We start from the raw sequence: 10,952 nt of genomic DNA on the forward strand, positions 1-10,952 counted from the left end.
TGTCAAGCAAAAACCAAGGTGACCCCCCCTCGCCCCTCTTCCCAGACACACAACTGAAGCGCCTGTTCACACAAAGTAATTAGCACTCTGGTGAAGCGAGTTTTGTTTGACACTGTTTGTGCCGCTGGCCCCGTCTGTTGACACCAAGGCGTGGTTGTTTATTGTATATATGTATATAGCGCCTCATGTTTTGTATATATTCTGCTTTTCATACTTTGTGGAAGCATAGATACATATGCTTCGTGCATTCCCATTAGTATTTATCTCTGTTCATGTAAACAGGACTGTAAATTTGTATATACAACGCGACCCCCCCCCACCCCCCCACCCCTGCATATTCCTTTTGTTAAACATATCAGCTGAAATGCGTTTGTGTTTTTTTCCTAATTAGTTTAACTTCACGTTTGTAAATAGGTGCAGATAACACACTCTTTTGTATCCGGTTGTGCACATGTACAATTGTATATATTCAGTGTGCCCCCTGTTTGCAGTTTTTTTTCGTAAGTGCATATAAATGCTCTGTAACATTCCGTTCGAAGTTAAATAAACTTCTCTTTGTGTAGTATCTGTTCTTATCAGCTTAATATCTGATACGGATCCTATTTGGATCCAAGGTATTAAACTTATTTTTGTGATGCGGCGGAGTGCTTGAAGCTTGCTTCACCTCCGCCACGGGTTGGCCCGGTATTGCACTACCTCCGGGATCGGCCCACTCACCCCCTGCGGGGTGAGTTCGACAATAAATTCAATGATAGAAGGAGTGTTCGGATTTACCCATGATACCGGGGTAAACGGCTTGGGTGCGTCGAGTGTCCGAGACGGTGGCGGCACGCCGCCCCGGCTGACGCGGTATTCGCGTGCAGGGAGTGCGCTAGCTGTGTTTACACTTACGATTGCTCTGGGAAAATAAATGTTTCCGTGTGTATTTCATATATGGAGGGTCTCTTTTATTTTGTTATGTTCACACGTACATACTCAAGTTTCTTATTTTTTTTAACGTTCCTACTCATATTAATAAAACTATTGAGGAAATTATCATTACTGTTTCGGAGGAAAGCTAGAAGTGTGTATACGATGTGTATGCATGTGCGATGTGTATGTATGTATGTGTGTAGAAGTGTGTATGTATGTGCCAAGCTATTTCCGCTTTTCGAATTCACCCGTTTCGCAACGAAAAATAAAAAAAGCCTCTAGAAAATGGGGTTTGGTTGGTGTTTCTGTTTACAGTTGCAGTGGCAAGCGAAGGCATTTTTATTTCACATCTTCACGCGGCGTCTGAACCTGAAGACGCGTGCTCTCGCCACGTCTACGCATCTACACTATTCCCCATCACAAATTAAAATCGCAAAGAACGCCACAGGACCCACTCCGCACACACCTGCTGTACGGTGGAGCGGCAAAGCCCCGATGTGCTTTTCCTATGTCCACTGACCTTTGGGGTTTGACGTCCCAAAACCATAGAGAAAGAAGAAGACAAGAGAGGACACTCCGCGAAACCTGGCCTCAGGAAGTGCGTCACGACTACGTAACCAGCTAGTGCTCTCATCAAACGTCAGAGGGCGCAAGCGCAAAAAAAAACAGTTATAATCAATGAAACAAAATTGTTTTCACAAAATAATAATTATACGCCCGAATTAGGTATGTTCTTTATACATAAAAACAATTTATTCAACACACCTTACGTGATTATTTTTCTTCAGCCGTACTGTCATAAACACCATCCACCCAGCGACAAGCCCATGCATGACTGGCAGCGAGAAGCTTTCGTCGCTTTCGACAACGTCGGCTGCGTCGGTGTTTTCGTGCGTGAGATAACAGGTGAGGCACGTTTTCAAGCGAAGCTTGTTGAATGACATGTTGTTGGTCTTGTTCGGTCATTTTTTTTTTCAGAAAACGGTTACACCTGTGCGAATAAGACACCATGAAACAAACATAGAAAGATGCACACACACACGTTGCGCTTCGTGTGTGCGAGTTTGTTTCTTACGTGGCGTCTCATTCACGCAGTTGTAACCTTTTTCTGAAGCTTGTAAGGACTGGGAGGTTCGCTAAAAAGAAAGTTTGTGGCTCTATGCGGCGGCTAGACGGGAACATTTTGCAACGTATGCAGTATAGCAAAGGCGGCACGGCGTCAAGCCGAAGCGACGCGTGCTGCGTCTGCCACGGACGCGAGCGTCTGTAGGCTGAGCATAGCTGGGCAGCTAGGTCATAGGCTCGGTGGCTCGGTGCAAAATATTGAGAAGCGTTCGCTGGGCCTCGCATGCTTCACACGTTTCCCGAAGGCTCGCAACACGAATAATTCTTGGTGTGCCGGAGGCAAATCTGGACTAGCCAAGTGGCCATTATCTTCGTTTCTTCGCTAGCCTTGTGCCACTAGTGCAAGCTGCCCACAAATTTTTTTGACGTTTCCAATATACTTTTACCGCACAAATTTTAACTACGATTTTTCTTCCCAATGTACTGTGCTGATACTGCGTACGCACGAAGGTGTTCTAAAGTTCCCAGGCCGCGATACCATTGCATTACAAGGGATAGCGGCCTGGAAACTTCTGAAGATCTTTGTACGTGGTCTTGACGTATATCTTTGTAAGTCAGAGTTTTATGGGTCAGAGATGTATCACTGGTTTTGTATTGTGCATCGATTAGCTAATCATTCAAAGGGGTTTGTTGGTTCCGCAGGCCGCTCGCAAGATTGTTCCGACAGCACTGTCTAAGGCACCGAACAAGCTTAACAAGACCCTCCAGAAGATGTCTCCGCCAACAGCTCCACGTCTGAGTGCCCTAGAGAAAATGGTGACTATGCTTTTATTGCAGCTGTTTTTAATGTGATATTTTATGTTTAGGACATTCTGAGGAAACTATCCTCAAAAGGACACTACGTGTGCACTTACAAAATGTAAGGGTGGGCTCTCAGTGATTTTCATTTTTTTTGTGCATTGTCAACATTGTGAATGGTTTGTTTTTAGGCAGTGGAATCGAAAACTTTGCACCACAGAAAGTTGTGCACCTTGGGTCTGAAAGAGCGAGGAAAGTGCTCGTATGGGATTAGTTGTTCTTCGCTTTTACATCCATTTTTTTGTTTATTGCAGTGCGTTCCTGTGTGCCAGCGACAATGTCTCCATCAATGAAGTACAAGCAAACCATTAAACATCTGCAAGCCAAAGTAGCAGCACAGCGGAAAACTATCAAAAGACTGCGGAGACAGCCTCACCAAACTAACCACTCATTCGTTGCATACATTGTTTTGGTTACCCGCTATGAGGAGTAGGGACACTGTGTATTCGCTCGAAGTGATTTGCATAACCTTAAAAAGAGTGTTGGGTATCCTGTCTGTATTTTTGTAGCAAATGCGGGCGAACTGTACACTTTACTGTGGGTCGCTTGGTCACTGTGTATGCTTTATCTCTCCAGCTCAAGTAATATATCGATAACAAAACCGCTTGTTGAAATGTCTTCGAGCGCGTAAGGAACACAGTATGAAGTGGGCACAGTTCACGTTATCACGCTTTTTGTATTTTAGCTTCTCATCAACCTCCTCATCTCACCCACCAAAATTTTCAAAAGAATACCCAAACTTGTAGCGTTTGACGGGGCTGCGGACGCTGCCATTTTATTTTTATAAAGCTTGTGAGTGATAACGTACGATGTAGAGCCTTTGTGAAAAATAATGAGCCAAAGTGGTTTCCTTCTGCTGTTTATTAGCCCTGTAATACCGCTCTCGTAACAACAATTAAGGTCCACAATTCTGGATAAGTGATGACTACAATCTATTTTAGCTCGCAAGCGTCACAGCAACACCCAGACGCAAATCACTTGGGATCTTAAGTTTTTGATGATAAGAAGAGCCACAAGACCTGCCAGTGTTTAGCATAAAGTTTGTCTTTCACGTAGTGAGCAAGCTGCAAAGCCCTACCTTTCTGAGGACAAGCAGGCATCAAGTCTGTTTTTTTTTTCATTTTGGGCTAGCTGTTCTTAAGCACAGCCAGCACACTGCAGCTTTGCCTTTCTGCTATATTGTGTCGTGTGGTTTCTGTGCACTCTTTTTTTCTATGCATTATTTTGGTTAACCCCAGGCGTGATTCGCGACTTCATTGCTGTGTATATGTCACTTCTTCCTTCTTCTTCAGCATTGTGCGCTGTGTTTTTGCCATAGATCCTTACTTACCCACGGGCCCGGTGTGTCATACTTCACCAGCTTCTCGGCTTCTGCCAACTCTAGCAATGTGTGCGTTGTCTGTGTTCTCTCTGTATTTGTTACAATATTTGTTACAATTTATTTGTAAGGCGAGATGCATTTGTTGTCTACCTTTGTCATATTGTGCTTTTTATATTCTCAGACTCTACCTTGCCTTTGAATAAAACATTGCGGATACTCTGTCTCTTTGACTGATATATACATTGATCACTTGTTCCAAAAGAACAAGTGAACAAAAGAACAAGAACAAGCGCGATGAATAAAATCGTAGTGAATTATCACTACCTGCATCTCTCTTTATAATAACTTAATCGAAATAAAAATAAAAAAAATAAAAATTCAAAATTTGCGCCAGTGAAACCGAAACAGGAAGTGCACGCCACTTGCTCTCACCAACCACCAGGTGTGCTAGGGTCGATTGGGCCGCTGGGGTCTACGGGAGTGTCCGCTCTTCACCTTTTATATCTCTATGCCAAAACCACCATATGATTATGGGAAAATTTCGACCACCTGGGGTTCTTTCACGTGCACCCTAATCTGAGCACAGGGAAATGCAGCCGCCGCGGCCGGGATTCGATCCCACCACCTGCGGGTCAGCAGCCGAGTACCTTACGGCCATCAGACCACCACGGCGGGCATCGCCTTGTTGATCAAACACTTCATTTCTGAACACCATCTCATACCAGCTCATCCACCGTTGGCTCTCGTTAATTACAACGAACATCCTCGCACGCTCACCTCAATGGAATTGCCAGTTGCTGGAAGTTCCAAGAAAATTGCGCACTAGACGTTCGGACGCACCACGCACGTACCTGAAGCGACGTGGACCCCAGGACGCGTGAGATCACGCCCCGGGCGCGCTTTGCCTCCGTACCCACTCGTCACTCCTCACAGCTTCACTAAGCCGAGTATGTAGAAGTCGAAGAAGCAGAACAACAAACCAGCCAATCCCCCACAGTGGGTGTGAGCCACAAGTGAAGGTCAACAAAAACAAGCAACACCAGCGAGCGCAGTGACGAAGCTATCGTAATGGGGCGAAATAATCCACGAATATGGCTGCACGTTGACGCACGGTCGCATTTGTGCAACCACCCGTGTCTCCCGAAGACCGTCTGTCGCGCGTCTTCGACGAAAAGCGCAGGCGAGTACTTCTCCACTGATTTCCGCGACCACTTCACGACCGCCTTCGGCCGCCTCATGTCCGTCCGGCACGATCGACGGAGCGCCGCACCAGCGCCTCGTACACGCCACCATAGCACTCCTACCCCTCGGAATCAGCAAAACTCGGACGTTTTCGACCACGACAGACAGAACCTGCCGGCCCGTTGAACGCTTGAACGACATCGCAGCGTCAAGTCGCACACTCACGTTCCGTCACCCTCTGCCACATGATCCTTCATTCACCGGCTTCACAACCCACGCGGTAGACGTTTCGCACGCATTCCCGGGTCTGCCTTTCACGGCAGGACCTTCGTCGACCTCGGTGCGGTGTTCCGCCACGTCGGAACTTGCAAGGCATATGTTGAGCGTGCTGAAGCAGCCAAAGGCACCACCTTTTTGCCGATGATTGTGGGCGTCGTTGCAGAGGCGTTGCTTGGGCAGCCGGCGTAGAAGCCATGTTGGATGGGTGACGTATTCACATTTTGCACAGTCATTTTTTTTTCCTTCCTTCCAGACTTTGGTGCTCGAGTTGGACATGTACACTATGCATCAGTTTTTAAAACAAATGCTGTAGCATCCCTCGCGACATGCCTGATAATGTTCGCCAGCAAGCATTTGGTGTGACGTCATGGGCGCATAGAGAGTACGCATGCAAGCAAGCACGCGTGGCTTCGACCTCTGGGAAAAAGAAGGTTTCAGTTTTAACATGTTTGTAAGCGAAACTAGAAACTTCAAGCGGACTGGGGATAAAAGCAATGCCGTGAAGCCAGCGCTGCCGCTGTCGGTGCACAATGCTGGTTGTGCATGGGTGGACGTCGGAATTGCTTTGCTACTGTTTGCCCGGCTTTTGGCCAGAACTAAGTACGAGGTGTGAAAGAATGGATTTTAATTACGTGCTAATGAATTGCATCGCTTCTCGGCCTTTTGGCTAAGATCAAAGTGTACACGTGGATCTCCCACTTTGATCTTTACAGCCAAAGGTCGAGAACGGTCCCTCCCGGGGATCCGGCCGCCCTGGAAGGTTCCCCCCCCCCCTGGTCGCACGGAGCTACGCTGTTCCTGGGTCCACCTGGTTCCTCGGCCCTGCTGCACCTTCGAAGGAGTCTCCGGCCATCTACCGACGCGGCGGGCCCACCAGCAGGAGCAGACGCCCTCCGGGAGTGGTAAGAGTCCACGAGCCTTTTCTTGCCTGCCACTCCCGGCCCGGTCGTCAATGCCTGCTGACGACACCCACGGGCCCCGGTCCTCGTGACCACTTCATCGCCGCCGTCGTCGGAGCCTACAGGACCGGACATCAAGCCACGGGGACGTGGACACTGACCGACCGGGCGTTCCAGTCAAGCCAGCGGGAGAAGACGCCCTCCGGGAGTGGTGAGAGTCTACAAGCCTTTTCTTGCTTGCCACTCCCGGTCCGGTCGCCAATGCCTGCTGGTGACACTAACGGACCCCGGTCTTCGTGACCATTTCGCCGTCGCCGACGCCCCGGCCTTCCTGTCCGGACGTCCGTCCTCGAGGACCTGGAGAAGTCCCTGCCTGGCCATGTCTGCTCCCCGCCGGCCACCTGCCGTGTCCGTCGAGCCGCTCTTCCCGGGTTCCGGTAGCCGTCGGCGGCGTCCCGCTCCTCCTTCGGGGACGAGCACACCGGCGCCCCCGCCGGCTCAGCGCCCTCGTCCTGGCACACCCGCGTCTACTGGCGTTTCAGCGGCAGCATCGGGCCCTCCTCGCTCCCGACCGCCCGTCATTCACCAGGGCATCATGACGGTGTACCTGCCGGTGCCTGGGATCCTTCGTTGTCCGTATCCCTGTTGCGCAGGCTGCCAAGCCCGCACATCAGTCTCGCTCCGACTGTCCGCGTGGCGGTCCCACATGGAGCAGAAACACGGGGTTCGGCCAACGGGGCGTCTCTACCGGTGCGTCGCCTGTGATGCCCGGTTGAATTCACTGTCTGCCCGCCACGACTGCCCGGGTCCTGCCTCGAACGAGCCTTACCACCCCTGCCGATATTGCCCGAAGAGCTTCAATTGCGATCGCTCCTTGGCCCGGCACACCATGGCACGGCATGCGCAAGAGGAGTCCACCCCATTTGTACCTCTTCGCCCGCCACGGCAGCCTACGGCGACTCCCTCTAGTTCCTCTGGCACAGAGACCACACCATCTCCCGGACCAGCTCCTTCAGGTGCAGCTCACCGAGTCCAACAGGAAGTACAGGTTACAGAAACCGTTTCCCGGCCTCGAAGACGTCGTGGAAGCAAGTCTTCTACATCGACGCCATCCTCGAGTACGGGTTCGGTCTATAGCACTTCGGCTACCGGTTCTCCGTCGGCTTCACGGTCTACAGCGTCTTCCACACCGGACAACACAGCAACCACTTCTAATTCCGGTTATACGACGCCTCGACCGCTACCTTCGGATCCCGGACCGCCAACGCCCGTGCCACCCGACCAATCCACATCTGGCGAGACAACTGTTACGCCTGGTACGTCAGCTCATCCGACTATCTCTCCAGATTCATCGACCTCTCGTTCCAGTTCCCCTTCATCTTCACTCCCGGAACGGACCGATGACCCTGACGAGGCGGTTAACGATGACGACGCCCCTGACGTACCAGTGGATGACCCGGCAATGGACATGCCACCAGACAACACGGCTCTGCTTGCACAGCAAGTACAATCACTCCGTTCCACACTGCGTAATCCACCAACGCAGGATTCCTGGGCGATATGTGACCAGGCGTGGACACAAGTCGTTACCATAGCTACGGAGGCTGTTCGTCTCCCTCCCGTAGTACCTGGTCGGTCCCCACGCTCGATCAACCCCGAGAATGCTACGGACATCCAGCGATTATACCGCCGGAATCGTCGTCGTGCTGTGCGACTGATACTGGAAGGTCCTCCCCGGTCCTGCGACATACCACTTCAGGAACTCCAGGATCATTGGGGCTCTACCTGGTCTCACCGCACAGCTGACACGACAACCCTCTTTCAACGACCTGTGGCCCCCGAACCTGTGAATATGGCGTCTTTCTCGGCAGACGAGGTCCTTCTCCGGCTTCGCAAATCAGAGAATACATCTCCTGGCTCCGACAGGCTCACCTATCGACACTGGAAGTCCGTCGACCCAGAAGCTAAATTCCTGTCTGCACTGTTTAACGCCTGTATTCACCACCGTCGAACACCTGACTCATGGCGGACCTCAAGGACAATATTAATTCACAAGAGAGGGGACCCTTCGATTCCTGGTAATTGGCGACCGATAGCACTTGGAAGTACAGCCTCAAAACTATACGCCAAGTGCTTGGCAGCCCGACTACAAAAATGGATTACGGACCATCAAGTTCTTTCCCATTGCCAAAAGGGCTTCCTACCGCACGATGGGGTATTCGAGCTCAATTATGTGTTCCAGCACAAGTTCGACGTGGCAAGAGCTGGTGGCCCGGACTTCTGTGCAGCACTACTGGATTTCACCAATGCTTACGGGTCCGTACCCCATCAGGCCCTCTTCGACGCTCTACGGGGAGCTGGTGCTGGAGACACATTCACTGAGATAATCGCAGATCTCTACCGCGATAACAATACCCTCATCGTCGCAGCTGAAGGAGTAACAGAGCCGGTACCTATTCGATCAGGTCTCCGCCAAGGTTGCCCCCTATCGGGGTTGCTTTTTAACCTCGTCGTGGACCCGATCATTCGTGGCGTACAGGGCGATGAAGACGACCATAAAATTCTCGCATACGCAGACGACCTCACGCCGCTGGCCGACTCCCCTTCCCTCCTACAGCAGCGAATTGACACGGTGGAATCCCTAGCTGGTCCTCTTGGACTAGCTTTAAATCCATCAAAGTGCTCTACTGTGCATATGAGTGGCATGACCCCCGTCGGAATGCGTCCTACCGTATTCCAGGTGTCCGGCGTCCCTGTCTCAGCACTCGAGAACTCCGAGCCACTGCGTTTCTTGGGACGCCCGGTGGGTTTCCGCCTTCCAGCTAGGACCGGTTCTTCACCTGTGGACGACGCCATCTGCCAAGCGAGGGCCCTCTTCTCCTCTCTACTAGCCCCCTGGCAGCGCATCGATGCACTGAAGTCTTTCGTGTACCCGGCCCTAAACTTCGCAATGCGATGCGGGGTACTTGGCAAGTCCGACTGGCGCCGTCTCGACGACGCTATACGGCCACTTGTCAAACGAACCCTCTACGTGCCGACCAACGCGTCCACCCATTACGTCTACGGGAGCTCTGCTGGCGGGGCAGTTGCCATACCTGTGGCTGCCGAGTTAAGCGACATCTGCCGCGTCGACTCGGCATTTAAACTCCTCACGACGTCTGATCGGTGCTTGCGCGAGTTGGCACTCTCCGACGCCTATGGCATCGCCTCGACACGACTCGGATGGGAGGCGACCCGATTCGAACTCGAGGCTTATCTGTCCGGCGACCTCCAAGGAGTTCAGTCCACACCTGCCACACAGCTTCGTTCCGTGTGGACGGAGGCCCGCAAGGCGTCCCGGCGGTTACACGTCTCGTGGTCGTTGAGCCCCGACCACGTCACCATCACGTGCGGCGACGTCACCCTACCGCCTTCACATCGCAACCGCGTCATGCGGTCTCTGCGAGATGTACTCGCCACAGATCGCGACAACGCCCTACATGCACAATCCAACCAAGGCAAGGTCATGGCTTGCGTCTCGGCGGATCGGGCCAGTTCTCATTTCATGCGGAGTGGAGCGTTCACACACTTCGCGGACTGGCGCTTCATCCACCGAGCGCGTCTGAACCTACTACCTCTCAACGGTTCGGTCATGTGGGGTCCCGCCGACCGCGATCAGCGTTGCCGGGTCTGCGGATACCAACGTGAGACTTTACCGCATGTGTTGTGCCACTGCATGACACACAGTGCCATGTATCAGGCGCGGCACAACGCGGTGGTCAAATGCCTACGTACAGCAGCAACCCGTCAATTCACGGTGGCTTACGAGAACCGGTTCGTCGGCGACACTGGCCTACGCCCTGACCTGGTCGTTGTGCGCGGCGAGGAGGCCTTGGTGATTGACGTGGCTTGTCCATTCGAAAATACACCAGAGGCCTTCTCGAACGCCCGCAACGACAAGCTCGCCAAGTACGAACCCGTCGCTGCCTACCTCCGCCGACGCTACCAGAGAGTGACGGTGGCCGCGGTCATCGTTGGAACACTTGGCGCCTGGGATCCGGCCAACGACCAGGTCCTAAGGCGACTGTGCTCCAGATCTTATCTGCGCCTGATGAAGAAACTTTGCGTCAGCGAGGTGGTGGCGGCGTCTCGGTCCGTTTACCACACCCACGTCGGCCACGGCCGCAACTGACAGTAATCTACCACTACGAAGCCTGGTCCCCTCCTTGATCAACTGATCACCACCATCAAATCACAACACATGGGTTCCTGTCCGGCACGAGTTCCCTGGTCGCAGTGTTCCTGAAAACACCACATCCGGAGCCTACCTGGTGCTTTTCTTGATCCTGGACTACGTCTAACAGGGTTCATCTTCTGGCATCACTGTTCTGGGGCACTTTCCTGCCGTCGGTCCTGGTCTCACCAAAATCACAAACGAGTGCATTTACAGTCACTAG

At 52.1% G+C, this 10,952-nt stretch overlaps 1 long non-coding RNA gene and 1 other non-coding gene across 2 annotated transcripts; both read left to right on the forward strand.

The window, feature by feature from the left end:
* The first annotated feature begins 526 nt into the window (after nucleotides 1-526).
* LOC142766195 (U2 spliceosomal RNA) lies at nucleotides 527-718 on the forward strand. The gene has a single exon (XR_012884433.1). It is a non-coding gene; the product is annotated as a U2 spliceosomal RNA (small nuclear RNA).
* A 2,013-nt stretch (nucleotides 719-2,731) lies between these two features.
* Nucleotides 2,732-4,377, forward strand: LOC142765347 (uncharacterized). Its single transcript, XR_012884198.1, has 2 exons — nucleotides 2,732-2,793; nucleotides 3,090-4,377. It is a non-coding gene; the product is annotated as an uncharacterized LOC142765347 (long non-coding RNA).
* Nucleotides 4,378-10,952: the final 6,575 nt, after the last annotated feature.

This window comes from Rhipicephalus microplus, chromosome 6 (assembly GCF_043290135.1).
Source record: "Rhipicephalus microplus isolate Deutch F79 chromosome 6, USDA_Rmic, whole genome shotgun sequence".
Taxonomy (NCBI): domain Eukaryota; kingdom Metazoa; phylum Arthropoda; class Arachnida; order Ixodida; family Ixodidae; genus Rhipicephalus; species Rhipicephalus microplus.